This window comes from Hordeum vulgare, chromosome 2H (genome assembly GCF_904849725.1).
Source record: "Hordeum vulgare subsp. vulgare chromosome 2H, MorexV3_pseudomolecules_assembly, whole genome shotgun sequence".
NCBI lineage: Eukaryota > Viridiplantae > Streptophyta > Magnoliopsida > Poales > Poaceae > Hordeum > Hordeum vulgare.
Window position 1 is genome coordinate 460,302,547 of NC_058519.1, and position 15,993 is coordinate 460,318,539.

Sequence of the window (15,993 nt, forward strand, 5' to 3'; positions counted from 1 at the left end):
ATTCATCACAACAAGATAGAGAGGGAGAAACACCGTATAATCTAACTATATTAACAAAGCCCGCGATACATTAAGATCATGCCATCTCAAGAACAAGAGAGAGAGAGTGTGAGATTAAACGCATAGCTACTGGTACAAACCCTCGGCGCCGAGGGTGGACTACTCCCTCCTCATCGTGGTGGCCATAGGGATGATGCAGATGGCCTCCAGTGATGATCTCCCCCCTTCGGAAGGGTGCCGGAATGGGCTCCCGATTGGTTTTTTGTAGCGACCCGACTCAAAACGAGTCAAGCCTCTGTGTATCTGTGCCCTCCCTGGATCAGTATGCTGGCACACACAGGACATCAATGTATATATCAAAGTGCAATCACCTGTAAATAGCATAAAACTGATATATACCTTAAATATCTCAGCGGAAGTAGTCAAGGGAGTGGAGTCCCAATAAACACCAACGGCAAGTTGAGTGTAGACCATAACCCTGAATCGTACTCTTACTCGTCGAAGAAAAATATCTGCAACATAAGACGTTGCAGCCGTGTAGGTGAGCATATTGAATATGCCGGCAAGTCACATATGAGAGGGGGTAAAATATCACCTATACTATATGCATATATGGCAGGTGGTATTGTAAGTTTTAGCGTAAAGCAAATTTTCTCCTACAAGAAGAGGGGCTAAAAGCAAAATATTACTACGATGTTGGTCGTTAATGAGATGGTTCCGCCAACCAGTTCTCATACCCAAGTTATCAATATTACCCACATCAAATATATATAAATGGTGTTGAGAATTCCAGATAACTTCAGTTCCTTTGGCTGAAGTTGTCCATGACCGTGGACACAGCTAATCAATTAGGTTTGAGTACTCTGCAGAGTTTTGCACATGTTCCCCACAAGATTTCATTGCCTCCGTGTATGTCCTCGCACTTCAGGGTGTTTGAAGACCGGATGATCAAAACATGGTCTTTCAACAGGTCCCTCTGAATCCCTGTCGGTGCCCATCCAAATCCTACTGTTCTTCTACATCTGCTGGCACCGCCTGTCCAGAGTCGCCACGTTGTCCAACCAAGCCAGAGCCCATAATGACTTGTGGCTGTGCAGGTAAGCCTTGTGTCTTGAAAATATCCGTCCGTCTCTTTGAGCCTGGGTGAAGCTTTCCGCATGATGTCATGGCACGTCTCCAGCATCCCGGGTCATCCACTGGTTTCTCAAGGGAGCCGATCAACCGTCATTCACCCAGAGTTGCATTGCATCACGAGGTCTTGAAAAGTCTTGACTTAACCGGTCTTGGTTATTAAATTATTCTCGCATAACTCGTGATAAACTCTCAACCAGAATCCCGTCTACTCAAGCATAGCAATATGAAATTTGTCGTCCCGGTCCAAATAACGGGGTTGTTGGGTGCCTACCACATGATACTACAATATGTAACCAAAATTTCCAAGTACCTACTCAGCATGCAATTGGGTATAGGAAGGTGGAATTACCATGAATAGAAAAAACATAGGTGATAGTATGATCAAAGTGACTTGCCTGGTGATGTTGACGAAGAAGAATTTTCGTTCTCGAGGAATAACTTGATAGACTACTCGTCACTCTCTGATGAAATCTATATAACAACCATATCATTCGCGTAAGCACTCATACTAGCAATCATTCTAGCAATCAAAACAAAGGAGAGAGTGAATAAGAATCCGAAGGAAACTTCAAATAAGACTAGGGAGTCTTCTACTACATCAAACACTAAATAGTTTTTGTCTAACAGAAAATAAAATACTTAAATAACAGGGAACTAAGATATAAATTTAACTAAGATAAAATAAATTATTTTTCACAAAACTATTTGAAAGTATTTCCAAACAGGATTTGAAACAGTAGAGAAACCAATTGCAAGTTATTAGAGAACTAGAATTTCTTTCATGATAACATAAAATAAAATCAAAACTTGTTGCAAACCTACTGTTAACTAACAGAAACAAGACGTAACCTTTCTGAAATATAAAAGAAAAATAAATTAAAAACAACTAAAGAAAGAAATATAGTCATAATCCTAAAAGAAGTGAAACAGAAAGTGTTTCACCAGAAATAATGAGGTAAAGTACTCAAACAATTCCGAAATTTCTATCACTGATAAATAAGATCACTAGTGATCAGAAGCAAAAAGAATTAATAAATAATCTATTTTTAGACTCTCAGAATAAGCAAAACAAGGTTTAAACTAACTCTGATCTAATTCAAATTTGAAAATTTCAAACATAGGCAGATAATATGTTTTTGAAAACTACAGGAAAATTGTGATCTACTGGAAAACAATTCAACTCCATTGGAGTTCTGGATCAAAAGTTAGGAGGAAACAAGATTGGAACTCTCTCTGTTTTTGAATAAAAACAACAAAAACTGAATAGCTAATTAGTGAGCGGGGGTCCACGTGGGGTGCTCTGATTGGCCTAAGGGTGTGTGTTCGTTAGCTAAGCGAGCGGATGGCCGCTAAGTAGAAGAAATTGTTTCGGCTAACTAATTCTAATAGAAAACCGAACGGTTTTCTTAACAAAACCGAAGGGGTACCTTCAGATCTAATCTTATGCGTGGGATTTTGATCGAATGGCTAACAGAGGGGGTGGGGTTGCTCACGAAGGTGGCTGCCGGTGCTCGTTCTTCTCCGGCGAACAGTGAAGTGGCGGCGTCTGGAGGGTCCAGGAGGCGGCGGCGATGCTCCTCCTTCGGATGGCGGCGACGGCAAGGTGGCTCGGGGACCGGGGAGTGAAGGGGAGGCTCGGGGGGCTGCAGTGGTGGTCGGAGTTCCGGCGAGCTTGGGCAGGGGTGGCTAGAGGCGGCGAGGCAGAGGGGTGGCGAGGGGAATGGAGTGCGGGGGTGGCGGCGGAGTTCTGGGTGGCATCGGGGGGTTTCGGTGGCTAGGGGGGCGGAGCAGGGCGCCGGGGTTTCGGCTCCGGCGAGCTCGAGGCAGGGGTGGCGGAGCAGGGCAGGGGCGGCGAGGAGGGCGGTTACGGGAGGGGGAAGAGGGTCGGGGCGGAGCTTTATAGGGAAAGGGGGGCACCGAGGGGAAAGGGAGGGAGATCCGGCGGGGATTCCGGCGAGGCGAGGCTGTCGGGCGCGGGGAGGAAGGAGAGGGAGCGCAGGGGAGGGGGTGACCGAGGGGTGGGGGCTTCGGTCGGGTGGGGTCCGCCTGGCAGAGGGAGAGAGAGGGGAGAGGTCTTGTTGGTGGCCGAAATGGAAGGGGAGAGGAGATCCCGGGCTAAGGGGATTTGGGTAGGCTATAAAGCACCCGGGGCGGGTTTCCTTTTAAAAAAAATTGTTTCCGTTTTTGATCTTTTTCAAAAACAGAAACTAAAAAGAATTAAAAGGAAACAAAATAAAATAATAAATATAGGGTATTATATACCAAAATAATCAGAAAAATATTTCCTAATTATTTATCATTTTTCCAAGACCAAAATAAATACTTTTTAAAAATGTTTTTTCAGAAAAACCCATAAAGGTTTTATTTTCATTTGTAATTATTTTCTCAATAAAGATCTGGTTTTCTTGGCTCAAAAATATTTCCAAAATGCCCCTGATTTTGGGAGGGTCATTTTCCTCCGCTCTTTCTTGCTTGAAAGAATTTATTTTTCGGGGTATTTCTCAGGGAAGAAAAATAGAGAAGCAAGGGCAAATATTTGAAAGAATTCAAATGCAAAACTCCGTTCAAATTCTTTATAGTTGAAGAAGTCATGTCATCTTCTCTCATTGCTTTTAATTGGATGAATTTGAATTTACCAGAGAAGGGGAAAGTCATTTTATTCCCTCTCATTCAAAAGTTTTGAAAAGTTTCAAAATTCACTCAAGCTTCAATCACTCAATCAAACAAACAATCATTCTAATAATTATTTTAACATTCCAAAAATTTGGGATGTTACATTTTTCATGGCTAAAGAGGCTTGCGGTGGCGGAACTTCTGATCTAGGGTTATTTATGGGGGTTTCTATATTTATAGGATTTTTTAGCGTCGGTCTCACGTCCAGATGAGCCACGAGGTGCCCACTACCCACCAGGGCACTCCAATGGGGGTAGGCATGCCCTGGTGCCTAGTGGGCCCACAAGGCCTCCCCTCGTGTTCTTCTTTGACTCTCTGGATGTCTTGTGGGTAGAAAAAAATCTCCAAAAAGTTTCGTGACATTTGGACTCCATTTGATATTGATTTTCTATGAAGTAAAAAAGCAAGCAAAAAACAACAAGTGGCACTAAGCACTATGTCAATATGTTAGTCCCAAAAAATGATATAAAGTTGCTATAAAATTATTGTAAAACATCCAAGAATGATAATATAATAGCATGTAACAATCAAAAATTATAGATACCTTGGAGACGTATCACAAATCTGAAATTTTATTTCTCTAAATCACGAAATAGCTAAGGATCTAACTAAGATAGATGGTAATGGTAGAAGTGATGGTGATACGATAAAGGGGCACCTCTCCCAAGCTTGGAGCAAGCTAAAGGTGGTGCCTATACCCATTTACTCAAGTGTCCTTCTTGGGAGATGGTGGTGATGATGCGGCGGTCTTGTCCTTTGTCTTCCATGGCATAAGTTCCCCATTGAAGAAGGAATAGCTCGTCTCTCGAATACTAAAATCTGCAGCTATACTTATCCTCTTGAAATGAGGTTCATACTCCTAGTTTTTGTTTTGTAGATCAAAGATTTGAGCCTAAAGATCTTGGAGCGTGTCATGGAGATTGAAGGTTATGTCAGCAATTTCATATTTGTCCTTCTTGTTCTTACACATAGAATTTGTAATCATGGAGTGGTTGGTGATGAGTCCATGCTCCAACATCCCTTTGCACTTGAAGATCTCTTGCTCCACCGCGGTGAGCCTGGACTTCTCGCTTCCCTCCTTCTTTGGTCCTTGCACGTCACAGATGTGACGCAGCCCCTCATGCATCTCAATGGTCTGAGAGTGTTTCATCACCTCTAGGAGGTAAGGGTTGATGACCTTCTCGAAGAAATTGTCCTTGGGGGATCTTAATGTTGTCATGGCAATCTAGATCTGTCAGAAAAACAACCCAAAACAAGAACAAAGGAGAAACTCATGATGCGGTGGTCAAAACATACGGGAGTATATATAATGATTTTTCCAAGTCAAACTACATGCTCGGGAATAAAAAGGAGTCCCGAAGGCACACGAGGGCCCCACAAGCCATGAGGGCACGCCGAGGAGGGTGGGCACGCCCTGTTGGTTTGTGCCTCCCTCGTGGGTCCCCCTGACTCCTTTTTGATATTTGATTTTTTTTCTAAAATACCAAAACCAACAATTGATATTTTTTTGGAATTTTTTGAGTCGGTTTACTTACCGTATCACGTACCTACTCCCTTTTCAGGTTTCTATAGTGTTTCGGGAGGTTTCTCTAATGTTCTTCTCCGGTGTTATCACTTGAATAATATTATTTTCAACATTAATGGATGTACCTGAGATGTAATGCTTAATACTTTGCCCATCTACCACTCTCGAATGTTTTCCTTCGAAGTTATTGATATTTATAGCACCAGAGCGATGGACCTCCGTGAGAACATATGGGCATTCCCATTTGGAAAGGAGTTTACCGAAAAATTATGAAATGATAATTGTACAAAAGCACTAGGTCACCTACATTGAATTCTCGTTTTTGGATCTGCTTGTCATGCCATCTTTTAACCTTTTGTTTAAACAAGTTATCATTTTCATAGGCTTGTGCCCTCCATTCATCTAATGAGTTAATATAAAATACCCTCTTTTCACCGGCAAGTTTAATGTCAAAATTAAGTTCTTTAATTGCCCAATCAGCTTTATGTTCTAACTCAAGAGGTAAATAACAAGCTTCTCCATAGACCAATTTATATGGCTTGTTTCTTAGACCAATTCTTTCTAGACCTATTGATAGTCCTTTGCAAAATTAATTTTATTTCTCGATTGCTCAATTCAACTTGGCCACTAGACTGAGGATGATAAGGTGATGTGATTCTATGGTTAACATCACATTTAGCTATAAGTCTATGGAAAGCACCATGAATAAATTGTGAACCATCATCGGTCGTTAAATATCTAGGGACTCCAAACCTCAGGAAAATGATGTCTTTAACACTTTAATGGAGGTGTTGCGATCAACACTACTAGCTGGAATAGCTTCCATCCACTTAGTAACGTAAGCAACAACAACTAAAATATGAGTATACCCATTAGAGGAAGGAAAAGTTCCTATATAATCAAATCCCCAAACAACAAATGGTTCAATAGCAAGTGAATAATTCATAGGCATTTCCTGACGTCTACCAATGTTACCAATTCTTTGACATCCATCACATGAAAGGACATACTTATGAGAATCTTTAAAAAGAGTATACCGATAGAAACCGGATTGTAATACCTTGTGTACAGTTCTGTCACCAGCATGGTATCCTCCATAGGCCTGAGAGTGACTCTTTCGCAAGTCTGTCCCTTTTCATGCTCACGTACACAATGCCTAATAATCCCATCTATTCCTTCTTTATAAACATGTGGGTTATCCCAAAATTAATGTCGTAAATAATAAAAGATTTTTTTTCTTTTGTTGATAGGTGAAGCTAGGCACAATATATTTAGCAACAATGTAATTATCATAATCCGCATACCAAGGAGCACTACGGGAAGTATTTATAACAGGAAGTTGCTCATCAAGAAAATTATCATTAATAGGTAATGTGTCATCAAGAACATTTTTCATCCTAGACAGCTTATCTGCTACAGGGTTTTCTGCTCCCTTCCTATCAACGATATGCAAGTAAACTTCTTGAAGTAAAAGCACCCACCTGATAAGTCTAGGTTTAGCATCTTTCTTTTTCATAAGATACCTTATAATCAACGATGTAAGGTCTAAACTTATCATATACAAACACAACTGCTAAAATTCTATTTTACTTGTAGCATAATTTCTTCGGGCACTATCTACGGGTCTTACTAGCATAATGAATAACATTAAATTTCTTGTCTACTATTTGCCCTAGAACTGCACCAACGACATAATCACTAGCATCACACATGATTTCAAATGGTAAGTTTCAATCAGGTGCTTGAACAATAGGTGCAGAAATTATGTCTTTCTTAAGTATTTCAAAGGCTTATACACAATCATCATCAAAAACAAAAGGAATATCTTTTTGAAGGAGATTAGTTAATGGCCTAGAAATATTTGTGAAAACTTTAATGAAACGCCTATAGATACCAACATGACCGAGGAAACTTCTTATCCTTTCATTCTTTCAGGCATGGCACTTTCTCTATTGCATAAACTTCGGCTTTGTCCACCTTAATGAATCACTTTTATGCCCAAGTACTATAGCTTCATTCACCATAAATTGGCACTTCTCCTAGTTTAAGACAAGATTAGTTTCTTCACATCTCTCCAAACTCGATCAAAGTTGCTCAAGTAATCATCAAAAGAAGTCTCGTAAATGAAAACGTCATCCATGAAAACCTCAACAATCTTTTCACAAAAATTATAAAATATAGTAGTCATACATCTTTCAAAGGTAGAAGGTGCATTGCATAGACCAAAACGCATACCCCTATAAGCATAAGTTCCAAAAGGGCAAGTAAAGGTAGTTTTATCTTGGTCATCTTTTGACATAGGTATTTGAGAGAATCCAGAATATCCATCAAGAAAGCAAAAGTGTGTGTGCTTGGATAATTTTTGTAAAATTTGATTAATAAAATGCAAGGGGTAATGATCTTTTCTAGTAGATTTATTTAATTTCCTAAAATCAATTACCATCCTATAACCAATTACTATTCTTTGTGGAACAAGTTCCTTTTTATCATTAGGAACAACAGTTATACCTCCTTTATGAGGAACAAAATGAACTTGACTTGCCCATCTACTATCAGAAATAGTATAAATTATACCCGCCTCTAGAATTTTTAGTGTTTCAGTCCTTATTACTTCCTTGATCTTAGGATTGAGATGGCTTTCCTGATCAACGACAGGTTTAGCATCCGGTTCCATATTAAGCATGTGGTGACACAGAGTGGGGCTTATGCCCTTAAGATCATCAAGAGTATATCCAATAGCAGCCATGTGCTTCTTTAGAGTTTTAAGCAATCTCTTTTCTTCATGCTTTGAAAGGTTAGCACTGATAATAACAATATATATCTTCTTTTCATGAAGGTAAGCATATTTCAAAGTATCAGGTAATGTCTTTAGCTCAAATACGGGATCTCCCTTGGGTGGAGGAGGATCCCCTAAAATATCAACTAGTAAGTTTTGTTTGTCTAAGAAATATATCATCTATTTCATTTCTTTCTGTCATATGTATATCATTTTCATGATATAGAAAAAAAAATTCTAACGGATCAATAGGAGGTATGACAATAGAAGCAAGACCAATAATGTCATCCTTATTAGGAAATTATTTTCATGTGGTTGTCTACTAAACTTGGAGAAATTTAATTTATGAGACATATCACCAAAGCTTAATTTGACCTTCTGAGTATCATAATTAATCTATGCATTAATAGTATTCAAAAAAGGTCTACCAAATATAATGGGACAAACGTTATCTTGTTCTGAACCAAGTACTAGGAAATTAGTGGGGTACTTGACTCTTCCACACAAGACTTCAACATCTCTAACAATCCCAAGTGGTGAAATAGTATCATGGTTTGCAAGTTTGATAGTGACATGATTATGTTCAATCTCACACGGTGCTATATCATGCATAATTTCTTGATATAATTTAAAAGGTATAGCACTAACACTAGCACCAATATCACATAAGCCATGGTAGGCATGATCTCCAGTTTTAACTAAAATGACACGCATGCCTACAACTAGTTTATTTTTATCGAGCTCACCCCGCTCATTTCTAATAGGTTTTGCAATTCTAGCAGCTTCATCACACAAGTAACTAATGTGTCCATCAATATTATTAACCAGGAGATCTTGAACTATAGCAACACTAGGCTCACCATTTAGTTGTTCAGAAGGTTTCGGTGCCCTAACATGACTTATATTAACCATAGTTGTAACCTTAGCATGTTCCCTAATCCTAACGGTAAAGGAGGTTCTCCATGTAAGCAGTAGGAACAATTGGATCAACATGGCTGACAATTATTTCTCCCTTCTTAATTTTAAAAGTTTCCTCAGATAATTTTTCAATGGGACGATGATATTTAAACCACTTCTCCCTCGGAAGATTAACATGGGTAGCAAAAGATTCACAAAAAGCAGCTACTATCTTAGAGCCAAGACCATATTTATTGCTAAACTGATGAAAAACATTAGTTTCCATAAAATATTTCACGCAATCAAAATTGAACTTTATACTTGTCTATTTACCTTTGCCGAGTTCCCAATCTTTAGAGTTGCATTTAACCCTTGACAGAAGATCCCATATGAATTTCGTAGTCTCCTTCATATAAGAACCAGTAGAACAAGAATCGAGTAATGCTTGATCATCATGAGAAAGCCGAGCCTAATTTTTTTGTATAATTATTTCTCTCGAGATCTCATGGTTGGTGTAAGTGTGCATCATAGATTTAAGCCTCCCCAAGCTTGAGCGATACTTTCTCCTTCACGGGGCCAACAATTATAAATAAAGTTCCAATCACGATGGACTAGGTGCATAGGATAAAACTTCTAATGAAATCCAAGCTTCAAGCGGTTCCAGTCCCATGATCCAATATCGTCCAATAGCCAGAACCACATTAATGTTTTTCTCTCTAAAGATAAAGGGAAAATTTTCTCCTTATCTTTTTCTTCGGGTGACCTGAAAGCTTAGACAATACACAAATCTCATCAACATATATCAAATGGTAATAAGGATGAATTGAACCATTATAAGGATTAGCCAACAATTTCTCTACCATATCGGAAGGAATCTCATAATAAATATTTTTAGTAGGTTCAGTAGGTTGAGGAACAACTTTCTCAACTTCCGTTCGAGATGAAGATGCCCCGAACAAGCCACTCAAAGAATGACCGTTCAAAGTGACAAGCAACAGTAAATTTCACCATGTACCGAAAATGTTTCCTTACAATTTTCCACTTACCAAAGGCACTCCACTCCCTGGAATTGGGACCATAAATAAGAGTGTTTAACCCAATGAGGAGGAGAAGGAAATGGCAAGCGGTTTTCAGCAAGGTATTCTGTGCAAGTGTTGTAAATAACTAATAGATAGTTTTGTAGCAAGATAATTCGTAACAAGTGACAAGTAACAATGTTATAAAAGGTTCAGCAAGGTATCCCAATCCTTTTTGTAGAGAAGGACATGCCTGAAAGTACTCTTATATTAAATAAGCGCTCCCGAGGACACATGAGAATTTCTGTCAAGTCATGTTCATCATGTTGAGTTGATTCACGATCGCTACTTTGATAATTTGATATGTGGGTGGACGGGTGCTAAGGTGATATTTTTACTTGAACAAACAACCGACTCATGATTACCCTCTCTCACAAGCATCCGCAACTACGAAAGAAGAATTAAGATCAATCTAACCATAGCATTAAACGTGTGGATCCAAATCAGCCCCTCATGAAGCAAAGCATAGACTTGGGTTTAAGCTTCTACCATTGTCTGCAATTCCAAGATTCACCCTTGTGCACAATATGAGATCATGAGAACAAACTATGCCATGAATGTGGCCATAAGATTGATCATTTGGCTTGAATGTCATGAATCTTCACATATGATGGCCATTTCTGAGAATTGTTTTTTAAATAATTACTTTATTACAAATTTATTATTTTTCTTGGTAAATTGGTCACATATAATGACACAATGTGAAGGTTTTTCAATTTTGTTTTTGAAATTTCATGTCCATTTTAAAATGCGATCAAAATGGCGGGCATGACCATTTCTAGCTAGTGATTTAATCTTGGAAAACTTTTGTTGTCTCTCTGATTAAATAGATACTTACGTACCTAGAAATAATTTTGGAAAAATTAAAGAGGAATCTATCAAGATGCTGAAGTTCAAATTCGGCCCGCTTCCAACTAAATCGGAGGAAATTTGTCTTTCTGATGAGAGGCAGATGGAAAGATTTTGATAACAAATTTTTTGGTCAATTGGACATAAAATGTGGTTTAATGATTTCTAAAAATGGTATGGTGCCATTTTGCAACAAATATTTGGTAGGTCCTTCAATGCTTTTACTGTGAAAAGATAGAAAATGTTTTTCTTGTGAAACATCTTGTTTTTAATCAATTATGACCAATTTAAATGGTCATAAGGTTTTCAAAGTGTTTACTGCATTTTGATTGGTCCATGGGCATCTCACACGGATCCCCCTCGCACTCTCACCCCTCGTCCCTCTCACCCTCCCTCGTCCAAACCCTAGCTTCCCCCGTGTCGCACCCGAGCCGTGCCTCCTTCCCTCCGCATGCCACCACCCATCCACCGCCTCATCCCTCCCGCAGCTTGCCACCAACGACCTCTCCTCTCCCATTAGCTTCCCCCCATCCAAGATGGATCGTCGAACACATCCATCTCTCCTCTCCTGCAACCCATCTCTCTCTATATATACACATATATATCTCAGGACACATCTTCACCACCACAGATGCTTTCCGATTCCGGCGTTCTCCGGCGAATCGTGCCACCACCGCACGAATCCGGCATCTCCGCCCTCGATTACACTTCCCATTCCCCTTCCCCACCCGACATGACCAATAACCACCGCCCCCTCGAGATCTAGATTCCCAACCCACCCATGGCCACCACCTTTGAGTCCCCATCGAGGCCACAGAGAAGTCAGGATCCAAGGAGATTCCTTCTGCTTCATCGGTGGTGGGGAGGCTATAGGTGGCGGCGCAGGACGCTGCCAGCTCCTCCTCTTCCTCCTCCTCCCGCTCCACCACCGCCGCCTCCTTCGACCAACGACTCATGCCGATGGAGGGAGGCTATGTCCGAGCTCCCCCTCCCCGTTCCCCTCCTCTTCTGATTCGATCGATGCGCCATGTTCTAGCTCGCTCGCGTGGTAAATTGCTTCGATTTGGGGTTGGATTTCATGGTATGATGCTAGTAGTTTGGTGGTACCAGCATATGGCACGCTTGAGATGCTTATACTCTCCATTGTAGCAGTACCTAACGCGCATGTAGGAAATCCCTTGCAACACCTGCACCGCATGTTTTCTCCATGGCTAAAACTAAATATTTGGCTTGGGAATGCTTTAGTTATGTGCATGGCAGGACAATCCAATTATTCGATTTCTGTTTACATTTATGTCAGTAGAATTAATGATCTCTATGACATCTCTTGTTCCATATGGTGATATACGGCGTTATGTATCTTAACCTATGCTCAAACGTAAATCTAAGAACAAGAATTAGGCTGGGCAACATAGTCTGTGATGATGAATAGATTTGTAACAATGAGCATATGTGGTTATAGATTTGTAACAACTAGCTTGACAATTTGTACCTTTGAAGTAGTACTGCATGCAACCTGATGGAACTTTCATGCTCTACCATTGTTCTACCATAAATATATACTATTGCGGCAGCCAGTTACTATTACTACATGTTGATGACCCACGAGTGTAGAGGATCTATCGTAGCCTTTTCGATAAGTAAGAGTGTCGAAACCAACAAGGAGCAGAAGGTATTGACAAGTGATCTTGAGCAAGGAATAACTGCAAGTACTGAAAGGTACTCCCTCCTTTCCGGTTTATAGGGCTTAAATCTGAAATCTCATCAACCAAGGTGAATTGTGAGTGGATAACACTAATTTTAACTAGCCAATCAAATATTTCTCACATATTCAATTTCCGAGGTAATAAATGTAGCATCCTCCTTCTCATTTGACTTGCATGGTGGACGTAGAAAACGATGCATGCATAGCCACTCATTTCCTTTCTCTAAACTCTATGCATTAAATATGGCATGGGAATCAAAGCACTTTAACTCTAATAGACTCAAAATGAGCCTAATATAATGGAAATCTGAATTTTTTTAGATGAGCCCTATAAATCGGAAACGAGGGAGTAGCTTTTTATGGGTTTTCTAGTATAACCAACAAGGAAATAAATGCAAGTAAAATAAATGTTGCAGAGGTGCAGCAAGTGGCCCAATACTTTTGAACACAAAGGATAAGCCGAGCGACTAAACTTATAAAGACTAACGCAAGGCGTAACTGAGGACACACGGGAGAGATAGCCAAGTACTTTCGTCATATTCCATCTAGTACTATGTTTTGTATTGATAAGTTTTATGTGGGTGGATCTTAACTAGTGCACCATCTAGGCTAAGACAAGTACACTCTTATGATTAATCCCTCTTGCATGCATCCGCAAATACAAGAGAGAAATTAAGGCAAAGCCTAACCATAGCAATAAGCTTTAGGATCTAATACTCCCTCATGCAAAAGTATGCAAACTGGTGTTCAGGTTTCTGTCACTCCGGCAACCCACCATAAGCATTCTTTATACACGATGCATTCCCCTAGGTCCTTAAAAAGGCAAAGTGTTATGTAGTCGATGTTCACATAACACCACTCGAAGAATAACACCATAACTTAAATATCAATAAACACATATTACTTCATCATCTTATGACTACTAGCATCTAGAGTTTCCCATATCCTCAAGAACTAATGGAACTACTTACAAGACATAAAAGAGATCATGATCAGAGGTGCTGAAAATATGATTAACAATCTGGTCATAACAATAATCTTCCAACAAAACTCAATATGTAGCGACCCGACTCAAAACGAGTCAAGCCTCTGTGTGTCTGTGCCTTCCCTGGATCAGTATGCTGGCACACACAGTACATCAATGTATATATCAAAGTGCAATCACATGTAAATAACGTTAAATTGATATATACCTCAAAATCTCAGCGGAAACAGTCAAGGGAGTGGAGTCCCAATAAAAACCAACGGCAAGTTGAGTGTAGACCGTAACCCTGAATCGTACTCTTACTCGTCGAAGAAAGTATCTGCAACATAAGACGTTGCAGCCGTGTAGGTCAGCATATTGAATATGCCAGCAAGTCACATATGAGAGGGGGTAAAAAATATCATCTATACTATATGCATATATGGCAGGTGGGGTTGTAAGTTTTAGCGAAAAGCAAGTTTTCTCCTACAACAAGAGAGGGCTAAAAGCAAAATTTACTACATTCTTGGTTGTTAATGAGAAGGTTCCGCCAACCAGTTCTCATACCCAAGTTGTCAATATTACCCACATCATTATTAATCTGTGTTGAGAGTTCAGGAAAATTTCAATGCCTTCGGCTCAAGTTGTCCATGACCGTGGACACGGCTAATCGATTAGGTTTGAGTACTCTACAGAGTTTTGCACACGTTCCCCACAAGATTTGATCGCCTCCGAGTATGTCCTCGCACTTCAGGGTGTTTGAAGACCGGATGATCAAAACATGGTCTTTCAACAGGTCCCTCTGAATCCCTGTCGGTGCCCATCCAATCCTACCGTTCTTCTACATCTGCTAGCACCGCCTGTCCAGAGTCGCCGCGTTGTCCAACCAAGCCAGATCCCATAATGACTTGTGGCTGTGCAGGTAAGCCTTGGGTCTTGAAAATATTCGTCCGTCTCTTTGAGCCTGGGTGAAGCTTTCCGCAAGATGTCATGGCACATCTCGAGCATCCCGGGTCATCCACTGGTTTCTCCAGGGAGCCAATCAACCGTCCTTCACCCATACTTGCATTGCATCACGAGGTCTTGAAATTTCTTGACTTAACCGGTCTTGGTTATTAAATTATTCTCGCATCACTCGTGATAAACTCTCAACCAGAATCCCGTCTACTCAAGGATAGCAATATGAAATTTGTCGTCCCGGGCCAAGTAACGGGGTTGTCGGGTGCCTACCACATGATACTACAATATGTAACCATAATTTCCAAGTACCCACTCATCATGCAATTGGGCATAGGATGGTAGAACTACGATGCATAAAACATAGGTGATACATGATCAAATGACTTGCCTTGTGATGTTGACGAAGAAGAATTTTCGTTCTCGAGGAATAACTTGATAGACTACGCGTCACTCTCCGATGAAATCTATATAACAACCATATCATTCATGTAAGCACTCATAATAGCAATCATTCTAGCAATCAAAACAAAAGAGAGAGCGAATAAGAATCCGAAAGAAACTTCAACTAAAACTAGGAGTCTTCTACTACATCAAACACTAAATAGTTTTTTTGTTGTTCTAACTTAAAATAAAACATTAAATAACAGAGAACTAAGATATAAATTTAACCAAGATAAAATAAAGTATTTTACATAAAACTATTTTGAAAGTATTTTCAAATGGGAGTTGAAACACTAGAGAAATCAATTGCAAGTTAATAGAGAACTAGAATTGATTTCATTATTACAAATATAAATAAAAATAAAAATTTGTTGAAAACCTACTGTTAACTAACAGAAACAAAATATAAACTTTCTGAGATATAAAAGAAAATAATTTAAAAACAATTATAGAAAAAGAAATAGCCATAATCCTAAAAGAACTAAAACAGAATCTGTTTTGGTAAAAACCTCAAGTAAAATTATTTAAAAAAAATTGAAACTTAAACTACTGAAATATATGATCACTAGGAAACAGCAGCAAAAAGAATTAAATTAAAATCTATTTTTTAACTCCCAGAATAAGAAAAACAAGGTTTAAACTAAATCTGGTCTAATTCAAATTTGAAAATTTCAAACATAGGCCAATAATTTGTTTTCGGAAACTACAACAAAATTGTGATCTAACGCAAAAAAAAATCACCTAATTTGGAGTTATAGACTAATAGATATGAATTTTATAAGTTTGCTCTTTTTTTGAAAAAAACTGTGACGGGATTTCTATGAAGCTCACCGTGGCTGACACAAAGGAAGAACTCCGGCGAGGTGGCTGCTCCGGCGAGGTGGGGAGGTCACCGGCGGGGGGGGGGGATCGGCGGAGGAGTAGCACGGCAGGGGGTGGGGCACTGGAGAGGCTCGTCGGGGGTCATGGGGAAGCGCCACGAGACCTACTGTA